We start from the raw sequence: 17017 nt of genomic DNA on the forward strand, positions 1-17017 counted from the left end.
TTTATATAGTACAGACACCTAGCACTATTGTTGGATTAGCAGTGTTTATTTTTTTTATTTTTTTATTTCACCTTTATTTAACCAGTGTAAGCATAGTTGAGAACAAGTTCTCATTTATTTAACCAGGCATTGCAAGTTCTCATTTACACCTGGCCAAGATAAAGCAAAGCAGTTCGACACATACAACGACACAGAGTTACACATGGAGTAAAACAAACATTTCAGTCAATAATACAGTAAAAAAAAAAACAAGTCTATATACAATGTGAGCAAATTAGGTGAGAAGGAGGTAAAGGCAAAAAGGCCATGGTGGCAAAGTAAATACAATATAGCAAGTAAAACACTGGAATGGTAGTTTGCAATGGAAGAATGTGCAAAGTAGAAATAAAAATAATGGGGTGCAAAGGAGCAAAATAAATAAATAAAATTAAATACAGTTGGGAAAGAGGTAGTTGTTTGGGCTAAATTATAGGTGGGCTATGTACAGGTGCAGTAATCTGTAAGATGCTCTGACAGTTGGTGCTTAAAGCTAGTGAGGGAGATAAGTGTTTCCAATTTAAGAGATTTTTTGTAGTTCGTTCCAGTCATTGGCAGCAGAGAACTGAAGGAGAGGCGGCCAAAGAAAGAATTGGTTTTGGGGGTGACTAGAGAGATATACCTGCTGGAGCGTGTGCTGCAGGTGGGAGATGCTAGGTGACCAGCGAGCTGAGATAAGGGGGACTTTACCTAGCAGGGTCTTGTAGATGACATGGAGCCAGTGGGTTTGGCGGCGGTATGACGCGAGGGCCAGCCAACGAGAGCGACACAGGAGTTGCAATGGTGGGTAGTATATGGGGCTTTGGTGACAAAACGGATAGCACTGTGATAGACTGCATCCAATTTGTTGAGTAGGGTATTGGAGGCTATTTTGTAAATGACATCGCCAAAGTCGAGGATTGGTAGGATGGTCAATTTTACAAGGGTATGTTTGGCAGCATGAGTGAAGGATGCTTTGTTGCGAAATAGGAAGCCAATTCTAGATTTAACTTTGGATTGAGATGTTTGATATGGGTCTGGAAGGAGAGTTTACAGTCTAACCAGACACCTAAGTATTTGTAGTTGTCCACGTATTCTAAGTCAGAGCCGTCCAGAGTAGTGATGTTGGACAGGCGGGTAGGTGCAGGTAGCGATCGGTTGAAGAGCATGCATTTAGTTTTACTTGTATTTAAGAGCAATTGGAGGCCACGGAAGGAGAGTTGTATGGCATTGAAGCTTGCCTGGAGGGTTGTTAACACAGTGTCCAAAGAAGGGGCCGGAAGTATACAGAATGGTGTCGTCTGCGTTCAGAGGTGGATCAGAGACTCACCAGCAGCAAGAGCGACCTCATTGATGTATACAGAGAAGAGAGTCGGTCCAAGAATTGAACCCTGTGGCACCCCCATAGAGACTGCCAGAGGTCCGGACAGCAGACCCTCCGATTTGACACACTGAACTCTATCAGAGAAGTAGTTGGTGAACCAGGCGAGGCAATCATTTGAGAAACCAAGGCTGTCGAGTCTGCCGATAAGGATGTGGTGGTTGACAGAGTCGAAAGCCTTGGCCAGATCAATGAATACGGCTGCACAGTAATGTTTCTTATCGATGGCGGTTAAGATATCGTTTAGGACCTTGAGCGTGGCTGAGGTGCACCCATGACCAGCTCTGAAACCAGATTGCATAGCAGAGAAGGTATGGTGAGATTCGAAATGGTCGGTAATCTGTTTGTTGACTTGGCTTTCGAAGACCTTAGAAAGGCATGGTAGGATAGATATAGGTCTGTAGCAGTTTGGGTCAAGAGTGTCCCCCCCTTTGAAGAGGGGGGATGACCGCAGCTGCTTTCCAATCTTTGGGAATCTCAGATGACACGAAAGAGAGGTTGAACAGGCTAGTAATAGGGGTGGCAACAATTTCGGCAGATAATTTTAGAAAGAAAGGGTCCAGATTGTCTAGCCCGGCTGATTTGTAGGGGTCCAGATTTTTCAGCTCTTTCAGAACTTCAGCTGAATGGATTTGGGAGAAGGAGAAATGGGGAAGGCTTGGGCGAGTTGCTGTTGGGGGTGCAGTGCTGTTGACCGGGGTAGGAGTTGCCAGGTGGAAAGCATGGCCAGCCGTAGAAAAATGCTTATTGAAATTCTCAATTATGGTGGATTTATCAGTGGTGACAGTGTTTCCTATCTTCAGTGCAGTGGGCAGCTGGGAGGAGGTGTTCTTATTCTCCATGGACTTTACAGTGTCCCAGAACTTTTTAGAGTTAGTGTTGCAGGAAGCAAATTTCTGCTTGAAAAAGCTAGCCTTGGCTTTTCTAACTGCCTGTGTATAACGGTTTCTAGCTTCCCTGAACAGCTGCATATCACGGGGCTGTTCATGCTAATGCAGAACGCCATAGGATGTTTTTGTGTTGGTTAAGGGCAGTCAGGGTCTGGGAGAGAACCAAGGGCTATATCTGTTCCTGGTTCTAATTTTCTTGAATGGGGCATGTTTATTTAACATTGTTAGGAAGGCATTTTTAAAAAATATCCAGGCATCCTCTACTGACGGGATGAGATCAATATCCTTCCAGGACACCCCGGCCAGGTCGATTAGAAAGGCCTGCTCGCTGAAGTGTTTCAGGGAGCGTTTTACAGTGATGAGTGGAGGTCGTTTGACCGCTGACCCATTACGGATGCAGGCAATGAGGCAGTGATCGCTGAGATCTTGGTTGAAGACAGCAGAGGTGTATTTAGAGGGGGAAGTTAGTTAGGATGATATCTATGAGGGTGCCCGTGTTTAAGGCTTTGGGGGGTACCTGGTAGGTTCATTGATAATTTGTGTGAGATTGAGGGCATCAAGTTTAGATTGTAGGATGGCTGGGGTGTTAAAAATGTTCCAGTTTAGGTCGCCTAGCAGCACGAGCTCTGAAGATAGATGGGGGGCAATCAGTTCACATATGGTGTCCAGAGCACAGCTGGGAGCAGAGGGTGGTCTATAGCAGGCGGCAAACGGTGAGAGACTTGTTTTTAGAGAGGTGGATTTTTAAAAGTAGAAGTTCAAATTGTTTGGGTACAGACCTGGATAGTAGGACAGAACTCTGCAGGCTATCTTTGCAGTAGATTGCAACACCGCCCCCTTTAGCAGTTCTATCTTGTCTGAAAATGTTGTAGTTTGGAATTAAAATTTCAGAATTTTGGTGGTCTTCCTAAGCCAGGATTCAGACACAGCTAGAACATCCGGGTTGGCAGAGTGTGCTAAAGCAGTGAAAAGAACAAACTTAGGGAGGAGGCTTCTAATGTTAACATGCATGAAACCAAGGCTATTACGGTTACAGAAGTCATCAAAAGAGAGCGCCTGGGGAATAGGGTGGAGCTAGGCACTGCAGGGCCTGGATTCACCTCTACATCGCCAGAGGAACATAGGAGGAGAAGAATAAGGGTACGGCTAAAAGCAATAAGAATTGGTCGTCTAGAACGTCTGGAACAGAGAGTAAAAGGAGGTTTCTGGGCGATAAAATAGCATCAAGGTATAATGTACAGACAAAGGTATGGTAGGATGTGAGTACAGTGGAGGTAAACCTAGGTATTGAGTGATGAAGAGAGAGATATTGTCTCTAGAAACATCATTGAAACCAGGAGATGTCATTGCATGTGTGGGTGGTGGAACTAATAAGTTGGATAAGGTATAGTGAGCAGGACTAGAGGCTCTACAGTGAAATAAGCCAATAAACACTAACCAGAACAGCAATTGACAAGACATATTGACATTAAGGAGAGGCATCCTTAGTCGAGTGATCAAAAGGGTCCAGGGAGTGGAGAGGTTGGTTTGGGGGTCACGGCGATTTAGACAGCTAGCCAGGACATCGGTAGCAAGCTAGCATAGGATGGAGGTCTGTTGTTAGCCACCTCTTGCGTTCCGTCAGTAGATTAGTGGAGTTCCGTGTTGTAGAGGGGATTAGTCCAAATCACACAACAACAAAAATAAAAACAATAGATATAGTTATAGAGGCCCAAGAAGAAACATGTTAATAATAAAAATAAATAAATTGTCCGATTGTCTATTCTGAGAGCATCCGGTAAGACAGCTAACGGTTAGCAGGCCGCAGATGGGCATTCAGGTAACGTCGCGACGGAGGAGCCAGCCGGATCTCCTTCGGGTAGATAACGTCGGCAGTCCAGTTGTGAAGGCCCGGAGGGGCTCCGTGTAGGCAGTAAAACGGGTCCGGATAGGTGACTGCAGCCCAGGAGTGATTGACGGAGCTCGCTAGCTCCGAGTAATTGATGTTTGCTCCGGAATCGACGAAAGCAGATAGACACACGGATAGCAGCCAGCTGCTGTGAGATCCGGGAGTGAATGTCCAGAGAGCAGTTGAAATCCAGGGACATGGAGAGAAAAAAAAATCGGTCCCGGTATGTTCCGTTCCGAGCGCGCCGTACAAAACTGGCGATAGATTTTCGAGTTAAAGGATAGCTAATGACCACAAACCGTGGTTAGCTGAATACGAACGAGTTGCCAGTAAAGAAGCTAACTAGCTTCTGATTAGCTTCTGGCTAGCTTCTTGGAGTTTCTGGCTAGCTTCTTGGAGGATTGCAGATTTGATTGCAGATTTGAGGTAAATAATACGTATTTATACATATCAATTGGTGAGGCAGGTTGCAGGAGAGTGTATTGAAGATGAGTTGATGGAAAATAAAAATAAAATGTATGTGAAAAAAAAGTTGTAAATATATATATATATACACGACACGACAAGACGAGGACAAAAGACGTCTGAACTGCTATGCCATCTTGGAAACAATCCATGTAGTACAGACACCTAGCACTATTGTTGGATTAGCAGTGTTTATATAGTACAGACACCTAGCACTATTGTTGGATTAGCAGTGTTTATATAGTACAGACACCTACACTATTGTTGGATTAGCAGTGTTTATATAGTACAGACACCTAGCACTATTGTTGGATTAACAGTGTTCATGTAGTACAGACACCTAGCACTATTGTTGGATTAGCAGTGTTTATATAGTACAGACACCTAGCACTATTGTTGGATTAGCAGTGTTTATATAGTACAGACACCTAGCACTATTGTTGGATTAGCAGTGTTTATATAATACAGACACCTAGCACTATTGTTGGATTAGTAGTGTTTATATAGTACAGACACCTAGCACTATTGTTGGATTAGCAGTGTTTATATAGTACAGACACCTACACTATTGTTGTATTAGCAGTGTTTATATAGTACAGACACCTAGCACTATTGTTGGATTAGCAGTGTTTATGTAGTACAGACACCTAGCACTATTGTTGTATTAGCAGTGTTTATATAGTACAGACACCTAGCACTATTGTTGGATTAGCAGTGGTTATATAGTACAGACACTATTGTTGGATTAGCAGTGTTTATATAGTACAGAAATCTTATGTTTATTTGACTCTGATGATAAAGAAATAGAAAATATTCCTGTAAAGGTCTGTGTTAAATATTTAGGAATACATCTGTCAAAAAACCACTTAGTCAGACAACATATGAATTTCTCTCCTAAAATTAAGAAATCCAAAACTATCTGTAATAATTGTCTACAAAGAGATGTTTCTATACTTGGGAGAGGACTTCTGTCCAAGGCAGAGGGACTGGCTGGTTTTGTGGACCCCTCATTATCTTTATGTGTAAATCCTGCTACTTGTAAAGAGATCAATAAGACCTTTCTTGACTTCATCTGGAAAAATAAATCTCACAAACTAAAAGAGTCAGTCCTCTAATAAAAGAGCTGAAGGAGGTCTGGAAGTGTTGGACTTTGTGACATAAATAACACTTTCAAGATCAACTGGTTGAAAAGATGTTTGATCAATACTGATTCAATATGGTATTTCATTCCAAATCATGTGTTTCATAAGTTGAGAGGTCTTCAATTTTGACTGAAATGTAATTATATTCCTGAAAGATTACCCACTAAATTGGCTAGGTTTCACCAACCAGCTTTAATGGCCTGGAAAATATTGTTTCCTGCACATTTTTATAGTACATAAAGCTCCTTTGTGGAATAATTCAGACATAACTGTAAGGAATCAGTCATTGTTCTACCCCAGCTGGCATGAGAGGAATAACGACTTTGTTCTTGATGTTTTTGACAACAGAGGTTATATTCTCACATATGAACAATTTATAACATTGAAAGGGTTTCCAATACCTTTCAGAGAGTTTATTTCTGTGGTCAGAGCCGTTCCCAGGGGTCTAACTACACTAATGAAAACTCATCTTATCTTTGGTAATGATCACAAAGTTGATCCAGAACTCAGGGCCGTTCCCAGGGGTCTAACTACACTAATGAAAACCCATCTTATCTTTGGTAATGATCACAAAGTTGATCCAGAACTCAGGGCCGTTCCCAGGGGTCTAACTACACTAATGAAAACTCATCTTCTCTTTGGTAATGATCACAAAGTTGATCCAGAACTCAGAGCCGTTCCCAGGGGTCTAACTACACTAATGAAAACCCATCTTATCTTTGGTAATGATCACAAAGTTGATCCAGAACTCAGAGCCGTTCCCAGAGGTCTAACTACACTAATAAAAACCCATCTTATCTTTGGTAATGATCACAAAGTTGATCCAGAACTCAGAGCCGTTCCCAGGGGTCTAACTACACTAATGAAAACCCATCTTATCTTTGGTAATGATCACAAAGTTGATCCAGAACTCAGAGCCGTTCCCAGGGGTCTAACTACACTAATGAAAACCCATCTTATCTTTGGTAATGATCACAAAGTTGATCCAGAACTCAGAGCCATTCCCAGGGGTCTAACTACACTAATGAAAACCCATCTTATCTTTGGTAATGATCACAAAGTTGATCCAGAACTCAGAGCCGTTCCCAGGGGTCTAACTACACTAATGAAAACCCATCTTATCTTTGGTAATGATCACAAAGTTGATCCAGAACTCAGAGCCGTTCCCAGGGGTCTAACTACACTAATGAAAACTCATCTTATCTTTGGTAATGATCACAAAGTTGATCCAGAACTCAGATTGGAAGGCCTGGGTTTACTTGTTGATCCAGAACTCAGATTGGAAGGCCTGGGTTTACTTGTTGATCCAGAACTCAGATTGGAAGGCCTGGGTTTAAGGTTGATCCAGAACTCAGATTGGAAGGCCTGGGTTTACTTGTTGATCCAGAACTCAGATTGGAAGGCCTGGGTTTACTTGTTGATCCAGAACTCAGATTGGAAGGCCTGGGTTTACTTGTTGATCCAGAACTCAGATTGGAAGGCCTGGGTTTACTTGTTGATCCAGAACTCAGATTGGAAGGCCTGGGTTTACTTGTTGATCCAGAACTCAGATTGGAAGGCCTGGGTTTACTTGTTGATCCAGAACTCAGATTGGAAGGCCTGGGTTTACTTGTTGATCCAGAACTCAGATTGGAAGGCCTGGGTTTACTTGTTGATCCAGAACTCAGATTGGAAGGCCTGGGTTTACTTGTTGATCCAGAACTCAGATTGGAAGGTCTGGGTTTACTTGTTGATCCAGAACTCAGATTGGAAGGCCTGGGTTTACTTGTTGATCCAGAACTCAGATTGGAAGGCCTGGGTTTACTTGTTGATCCAGAACTCAGATTGGAAGGCCTGGGTTTAACTCTTCCAGAACTCAGATTGGAAGGCCTGGGTTTACTTGTTGATCCAGAACTCAGATTGGAAGGCCTGGGTTTACTTGTTGATCCAGAACTCAGATTGGAAGGCCTGGGTTTACTTGTTGATCCAGAACTCAGATTGGAAGGCCTGGGTTTACTTGTTGATCCAGAACTCAGAGCCGTTCCCAGGGGTCTAACTACACTAATGAAGCCTGGGTTTACTTGTTGATCCAGAACTCAGAGCCGTTCCCAGGGGTCTAACTACACTAATGAAGCCTGGGTTTACTTGTTGATCCAGAACTCAGAGCCGTTCCCAGGGGTCTAACTACACTAATGAAGCCTGGGTTTACTTCAGAGATCTTGTTGTAATAAATATATAAGACAAATTCTCCGTTCAGAAAACCAACTCTACCGAGAGAAAGTGTTTGTGGAACCTGCTTCTTATTCCTGACCTTGTCTGGAAACATGCCTGTTAAATACTTTACAAATACTGTATAACAAACAAGGTTAAGGAAGAGCACTCTAACATGTTACATCAGATATATCCATGGAATTCTATGACGTCCACATGTGGCTGTTGATGATATCTGTGTTTTCTGTGAATAAGGTGAGAATCTGTCCCACTTGTTCTTTAATGTACATTTGTGTCAGAATTTTGGGAAAACCTTGTAAGATACTTATTTACCATTATGAACACTGCCCATGTTTAACATGAAGGATATAATATGTTACTATTGCAATGACAACAAAACCACTGAAATTGATTGTGCATTTTTTAATACTTGTTGCCAAATACTTTATGCACAAACAAACATTCCAAAATGCTATACAAAAATTACAATTGTTCTGATTGAATTTAAATATTTTATTAAAACATTAACCCTAGTGAATAACAACAAGAAAAACATTTTCCTGAATCATTATAGATTTTTTCAGAGTGATAACATAAAATAAACTTTGGGTTCCTCAACTGCGTTGCCCCTCCAGTCAGCAGATGGCGATGTGCGTCTTTTAGGTTCAGGCGACGCTGCCAGTGTGACGTATAATCTAGTGGACGGGACGCTCCTACAACAACAGTTAGACACCTCGGTAGCTTTATAGCAAACATAGCTACAACATTCACTCTCTTTACACTGTTTTGGTGTATATTAGTCGCTGTGTATTAAACACACTTCTGTCGCATGTACGTGTTGGCCCATTTAATTATATAATTATGTTGTTTGTCAGCTAGCTGGTTTGCTAAATTAGCTTAGAACTAGGCTAGTTGCTAATGCTAGCTAGCGAACATCTCCGACCATAAGTTCACTGAGCTGCTCTCCTCCTGTTTGTAGTATCTGGGATCTACAACTGTTTATATTAGTTACTGTGCTGTTACTAAGCAGTAATGCATTACGGCAGTGTTACGTTACTACACCTAATAGGAAATGCACATGCGCACTGGAATGCCGGGAACTGTAGAGCGCGAGGGGTTTTTGACTAAAGACAACTAACTGTACTCCAGTCTCCTGCCTGGTCATTTCTCCACAACACAAATATTACAGTGGCGACGAGGTGATTAAACTACATAAACGGACATTGCTTGAAGGGAAGAATGTTGCGTGAGTAATGAAACTAAAAAAAAAATTAAAAATGTAATTCGTCAGTTATTTTTTATTTTCTTTCGCCAGTAGAGTAGGCTAACCACTGCTAGCACTGCTAGTACAGTATTCAGGAGCTGCCAAGCAGCAAGACTATTGGAGTCCAGAATAGCGACACTGCCCTCTGGTGGTTAAATAAAAGAAACTGTCATTGAACCCATTGAAATTAGGCGATCTCAGTGGAGAAATATTGTCAAGGAAGGAAAAAAAAAAGGAAGAAGGGACGTAACACGGTGTGTACATTAATACAAATGAGTGCAGTGAATGAAGTAATTGCAGAAACTTCTGAAGTGAAGAAGTAGATGAATATTCAGAAAATTAAGGAATATAAGGAAACTGAACAATTAACTGTGAAAATGGCAACCATTGGTCGAGTACCAGAGTTTGAGGCTACAAAAGAGGATTTTGATTCCTATTTGGAGCGTTTTGAGCGTTGGCTGGCTGCAAATGAAATCAAAGATGGAAAGAAAGCAGACGTATTTCTCAGTGTTTTGGGTCCAACTGAGTATGGATTGCTGAAAGGTCTCATTGAACCAATGAAAGCAGTGGAGTTGAACTATGCAGAACTGACTGAAACTCTTTCAAGGTATTTCAAGCCTAAGCCAATTCTCATTGCAGAACGTTTCAGATTTGACCAACGTCACCAGAGTCAAGGGAAACCGTGGCTGACTACATCCTTGCTTTGAAAAGGCTGGCAAGTACATGTGAGTTTGCACGATTTCTTGATGATGCTCTCCGAGACAAGTTTGTATGTGGTCTCACAGGTGAAGCATATCACAGAAGGCTCCTGTCAGAGAAGGACCTGACCTTTAAGAAAGCCTGTGATATAGCACTTGGACTCGAGCTTGCCCACAGGGATACTATTGAGCTATCGGGACATGCAGAACGTCAGAAAGGTGTTCACAAGGTCAGTGATGCACGTGGTGAAAAAAGCTCACAAAAGTCACACTTTTTTCAGTCCCGTCCTCAAGGTTACACAAGAACAAAGCAGCCCACATCTCAAAGGTCTAAGCCAAGTTGCTACAGATGTGGGGGAGATAATCATCAGCACAGTGAATGTCGATTCCAAAAGGAAAAGTGCCACAATTGTGGAAAGGTTGGACATTTACAGAGAGTGTGTAAAGCCTCGAAACGCATGGCAAGAGCGCACAAAGTGTCAGACGCAGCACAAGAAGAGGAAGGTACAACTGAAACAGTAGTGGAACTGTTCACAGTGTACACAGCTCAACAACTAAAAGATGGAATCTATCTCAACATGGAGTTAGCAGGAAAACCAGTTAAAATGCAGCTGGACACCGGAGCGTCTGTATCCCTGGTTCCAGAGAGACTCTACAAAGAAAAACTGAAAGAGTGCCCTCTTCAGCCCGCGTCCATCCGCCTTTCTTCATACACTGGTGACACTATTCCTGTGTTAGGGCAGATCCAGGTACCAGTCCGGTATGAGGGGAAGGAGTGGACGCTACCGCTTGTCATTGTTAAAGGAGAAAAATCAGCCTTGCTAGGCAGAAACTGGCTACAAAAGATCAAGTTGAACTGGGGAGAAATCTTCAGTCTGAGAAATGACAAACCAGTGAGTCAGGCTACACTCACTAACATGCTGGAGAAGCACAAAGAACTTTTCAAAGATGGCTACGGTGAAATACAAGACTTCACAGCAAAAGTCAGAGTGCAAGAAGGAACCAAGCCTATCTTTCACAAACCACGTCCAGTTCCCTATGCTCTTAAGGAAGCAGTAGAGAAGGAACTGGACCGCCTACAGAAGAATAACATAATAACTAAAGTAGCGAGGAGCGACTGGGCCGCTCCGATTGTTGTAGTCCCAAAGAAAGACAAGACCGTCAGAATGTGCGGTGACTACAAGGTCACAGTAAATCGCTGCATACTACCAGAGGAATATCCACTACCAAACGCTGAAGATCTGTTTGCCACTCTAGCTGGTGGGAAGGTTTTCAGTAAGCTGGACCTGGCATTCGCTTATCAGCAACTGAAGCTCCGGGCAGCCGAGCGGAGAACAGGGCTCCGGGCAGCCGAGCGGAAATGGAGGAAAACTCGCCTCCCTGCGGACCTGGCATCCTTTCACTCCCTCCTCTCTACATTTTCCTCTTCTGTCTCTGCTGCTAAAGCCACTTTCTACCACTCTAAATTCCAAGCATCTGCCTCTAACCCTAGGAAGCTCTTTGCCACCTTCTCCTCCCTCCTGAATCCTCCTCCCCCTCCCCCCTCCTCCCTCTCTGCAGATGACTTCGTCAACCATTTTGAAAAGAAGGTCGACGACATCCGATCCTCGTTTGCTAAGTCAAACGACACCGCTGGTTCTGCTCACACTGCCCTACCCTGTGCTCTGACCTCTTTCTCCCCTCTCTCTCCAGATGAAATCTCGCGTCTTGTGACGGCCGGCCGCCCAACAACCTGCCCGCTTGACCCTATCCCCTCCTCTCTTCTACAGACCATTTCCGGAGACCTTCTCCCTTACCTCACCTCGCTCATCAACTCATCCCTGACCGCTGGCTACGTCCCTTCCGTCTTCAAGAGAGCGAGAGTTGCACCCCTTCTGAAAAAACCTACACTCGATCCCTCCGATGTCAACAACTACAGACCAGTATCCCTTCTTTCTTTTCTCTCCAAAACTCTTGAACGTGCCGTCCTTGGCCAGCTCTCCCGCTATCTCTCTCAGAATGACCTTCTTGATCCAAATCAGTCAGGTTTCAAGACTAGTCATTCAACTGAGACTGCTCTTCTCTGTATCACGGAGGCGCTCCGCACTGCTAAAGCTAACTCTCTCTCCTCTGCTCTCATCCTTTTAGACCTATCGGCTGCCTTCGATACTGTGAACCATCAGATACTCCTCTCCACCCTCTCCGAGTTGGGCATCTCCGGCGCGGCCCACGCTTGGATTGCGTCCTACCTGACAGGTCGCTCCTACCAGGTGGCGTGGCGAGAATCTGTCTCCTCACCACGCGCTCTCACCACTGGTGTCCCCCAGGGCTCTGTTCTAGGCCCTCTCCTATTCTCGCTATACACCAAGTCACTTGGCTCTGTCATAACCTCACATGGTCTCTCCTATCATTGCTATGCAGACGACACACAATTAATCTTCTCCTTTCCCCTTCTGATGACCAGGTGGCGAATCGCATCTCTGCATGTCTGGCAGACATATCAGTGTGGATGACGGATCACCACCTCAAGCTGAACCTCGGCAAGACGGAGCTGTTCTTCCTCCCGGGGAAGGACTGCCCGTTCCATGATCTCGCCATCACGGTTGACAACTCCATTGTGTCCTCCCAGAGCGCTAAGAACCTTGGCGTGATCCTGGACAACACCCTGTCGTTCTCAACTAACATCAAGGCGGTGGCCCGTTCCTGTAGGTTCATGCTCTACAACATCCGCAGAGTACGACCCTGCCTCACACAGGAAGCGGCGCAGGTCCTAATCCAGGCACTTGTCATCTCCCGTCTGGATTACTGCAACTCGCTGTTGGCTGGGCTCCCTGCCTGTGCCATTAAACCCCTACAACTCATCCAGAACGCCGCAGCCCGTCTGGTGTTCAACCTTCCCAAGTTCTCTCACGTCACCCCGCTCCTCCGCTCTCTCCACTGGCTTCCAGTTGAAGCTCGCATCCGCTACAAGACCATGGTGCTTGCCTACGGAGCTGTGAGGGGAACGGCACCTCAGTACCTCCAGGCTCTGATCAGGCCCTACACCCAAACAAGGGCACTGCGTTCATCCACCTCTGGCCTGCTCGCCTCCCTACCACTGAGGAAGTACAGTTCCCGCTCAGCCCAGTCAAAACTGTTCGCTGCTCTGGCCCCCCCAATGGTGGAACAAACTCCCTCACGACGCCAGGACAGCGGAGTCAATCACCACCTTCCGGAGACACCTGAAACCCCACCTCTTTAAGGAATACCTAGGATAGGATAAAGTAATCCTTCTCACCCCCCCCCTTAAAAGATTTAGATGCACTATTGTAAAGTGGCTGTTCCACTGGATGTCATAAGGTGAACGCACCAATTTGTAAGTCGCTCTGGATAAGAGCGTCTGCTAAATGACTTAAATGTAAATGTAAGCTGGATCCGGAGTCAGAACAGTATCTGACCATCAATACACACAAGGGGCTATTCAGATTCAATCGCTTGGCCTATGGAATCTCGACAGCTCCAGCGATATTCCAACAAACAATGGATCAGATCTTGGACGGTATAGACCATGTTGTGTGCTTCATGGACGACATCCTCGTGTCAGCACCAACCATTGGAGAGCACCTTGTAGTGCTGGACAAAGTGATGTCAAGACTGGAGAAATACGGAGTGAGAATGAAACGCATCAAGTGTGAGTTCCTCCAGGACTCAGTGGAGTATCTCGGATACAAGATTGATGCACAAGGCCTGCACCCAACCAACAGCAAGGTGGAAGCAATCGTAAACGCACCAGTACCCACAAATATCTCAGAGCTGAGGTCATTTTTGGGGCTCCTGAACGATTACGGAAAGTTTGTGGCAAACTTGTCCACATTGTTGCATCCGCTTCACCAACTGCTGCAGGCCGATACAAAGTGGAATTGGTCCCCACAATGCGAAGAAGCATTCAAGACTTGCAAACAGCGTCTGCTAAAGAGCAAGTGGCTTGCCCACTATAACACAGAGATGAAGCTGAGACTCGTGTGTGATGCATCTCCATACGGAGTAGGAGCCGTCATCTCACATGTTCTACCGTCAGGTGAAGAACACCCTATTGCATTTGCATCACGGACTATGTCACCAAGTGAGAAAAATGATGCTCAAATTGAGAAGAAAGCTCATGACAGACACTCAAAGACTGTCAGAGAATTCAAAGAGGAAGAGAGGGTGATGGTACGTGATTTCAGACACCCCAAGCGCCTGTGGAACTCAGGTGTGATCTTGCAACGCAGAGGACCTTTGAGTTACCAAGTCCAAATTGGTCATCGCCAGGTCAACGTTCATGTGGATCATCTGCTACGGTCCAACGCCCCAGCAGAGACATGCCGAGAGAACAAGAACAATAACGACCCCCAGGACTATTCTCCTGACTGTGGACGTACGGAAGAGACAGAGCCTGACCTTCCACCCGAACCTGCCCCACCACAGGAAGCCCAGGAGGAGCGGAGATATCCTATTCGACAGCGAAGGGCACCTCAAAGGCTTGACCTGTGAGTTGAGCTGGTTAAGGACGTAACGGATAGTAAAACAAACACTTTAATATGTCCTAGATAAAAGGAAAGAAAAAGGACATTTCCTGGGTTAGTTATTAGGACACAAACTCCATCTTCGGGGCAGAATAATCCCCTGGATTTGTGCTGGGCTCTGAAAAGTCTGCTTCAACCCAGTAGTTGAAAAATGTTTAAGAATGCATTGTTCAGATATTGCATTAGTAGTTACCTAACATATTTACCTTGTTCTCTGGGAGTTAAACACTATGGGGGAGGAGTGTAGTATCTGGGATCTACATCTGTTTATATTAGTTACTGTGCTGTTACTAAGCAGTAATGCATTACGGCAGTGTTACGTTACTACACCTAATAGGAAATGCACATGCGCACTGGAATGCCGGGAACTGTAGAGCGCGATGGGTTTTGACTAAACGACAACTAACTGTACTCCGTCTCCTGCCTGGTCATTTCTCCACAACACAAATATTACACTGTTAAAGTAGAGGTTTCCTCCTGAAAGAGGAGGGGGAAGAGAAGGATGTTTCAATTCAAAAACAAGTAGAGGGTGAGGCTGTTACCGTGAAAGAAGAAGAGAAAGACGTTTCAGTGAAAGAAAAGGAAGACTCGTTCAGAGTGAAAGAGGAGGAGGATGTTACAGTAAAAGAAGAGGACGAAGAGGAGGAAACTGGACATCTGGGCCCGGCGCATTTCCCCAACGCATCTTAGTTACTTAAGATCAAATTCACTAAAAGTACACATGAGAATTCACACAGGAGAGAAACCTTATAGCTGTGATCAATGTGGAAAGAGTTTTACTACATCTAGCCATCGGATTGTACACCAGAGAACACACACAGGAGATAAATCTTATAGCTGTGATCAATGTGGGAAGAGTTTTACTCAGTCAAGCAGCCTGTTATCTCACCAGAGAACACACACAGGAGACAAATCTTATAGCTGTGATCAATGTGGGAAGAGTTTTACTCAGTCAAGCAGCCTGTTATCTCACCAGAGAACACACACAGGAGACAAATCTTATAGCTGTGATCAATGTGGGAAGAGTTTTACTCAGTCAAGCAGCCTGTTATCTCACCAGAGAACACACACAGGAGACACATCTTATAGCTGTTATCAATGTGGGAAGAGTTTTACTCAGTCAAGCAGCCTGTTATCTCACCAGAGAACACACACAGGAGAGAAACCTTATAGTTGTGAACAATGTGGGAATAATTTTACTACATCTAGTCATCTGATTGTACACCAGAGAACACACACAGGAGAGAAATCTCATAGCTGTGAACAATGTGGGAAGAGTTTTACTTCATCTAGTCATCTGATTATACACCAGAGAACACACACAGAGAGAAACCTTTCAATGTGGGAAGAATTTTACTACATCTAGTCATCTGATTGTACACCAGAGAACACACACAGGAGAGAAATCTCATAGCTGTGAACAATGTGGGAAGAGTTTTACTTCATCTAGTCATCTGATTATACACCAGAGAACACACACAGGAGAGAAACCTCATAGCTGTGATCAATGTGACAAGAGATACTCTGATAAAAGATCTCTGATAAAACATCAGAAAATACATTAATGAAGGAGTTGTTTCATGATATCAATGAATTAATGTCACAATGTAGAATGTTTAAACATTGTAGTAGGAGTATTTTAATGATGTCACAATGTAGAATGTTTAAACATTGTAGTAGGAGTATTTTAATGATGTCACAATGTAGAATGTTTAAACATTGTAGTAGGAGTATTTTAATGATGTCACAATGTAGAATGTTTTAACATTGTAGTAGGAGTATTTTAATGATGTCACAATGTAGAATGTTTTAACATTGTAGAAGTAGTATTTTAATGATGTCACAATGTAGAATGTTTAAACATTGTAGTAGGAGTATTTTAATGATGTCACAATGTAGAATGTTTTAACATTGTAGTAGGAGTATTTTAATAATGTCACAATGTAGAACACTAAACGTTTGCCCCCTGTTCAATTGATTTCTGCATGATATGGATATTAGCCTCAGGGGGGAAATCCAGGCTCTGAATTGAAAGAGTGATATTTATATGATATAACAGAAAGTGACTAACACAAAAAGAGCTGTGTTACACTTACAGCATTGGTGACCCACTGGAATCAAAATGTAGCTAGATGTTTTCTACAAGTTGTCCTCTAACCAGTGATGTGCACATTATTCCCAGATTCCATGTGGTGTTTGAGCTGTTAGTTTTAACAGGACAAACTCATCTCCAGACTCTCACACAAATGATTTCAACATGATATCGATGAGTGATGAAAAATAAGTGTTGCGTTCCTTTGTTTAACGACCTCTAAATGTAAATGCATCTCTCCAAAATGTAGCTGACTGTCTTCTGCAGGTTGTCCTCTAACCAGGGAGGTAAAATATATCTCCCATTTCCATGTGTTTTTTTAGTTGTGTTAGTTGATATCAACCTGATTTATTGATATCAGTGATTTATTGCTTGTCAAAACAACAGTGTTTCTGGTGCTCCTGCATTTTAAAAGGTGCTTGTTTAAAAATACAAGTAATCTGATTATTGTTGCAGATGTTTGTGCAGA

General features: G+C 43.7%; 1 long non-coding RNA gene across 2 annotated transcripts in view; it reads left to right on the top strand.

The window, feature by feature from the left end:
- LOC135570225 (uncharacterized) overlaps positions 1–17017 on the top strand; it is an 88936-nt gene that overhangs the window by 34562 nt on the left and 37357 nt on the right. The window lies entirely within an intron of this gene.

Source organism: Oncorhynchus nerka, unplaced genomic scaffold (assembly GCF_034236695.1).
Source record: "Oncorhynchus nerka isolate Pitt River unplaced genomic scaffold, Oner_Uvic_2.0 unplaced_scaffold_1017, whole genome shotgun sequence".
NCBI classification, from domain to species: Eukaryota; Metazoa; Chordata; class Actinopteri; order Salmoniformes; family Salmonidae; genus Oncorhynchus; species Oncorhynchus nerka.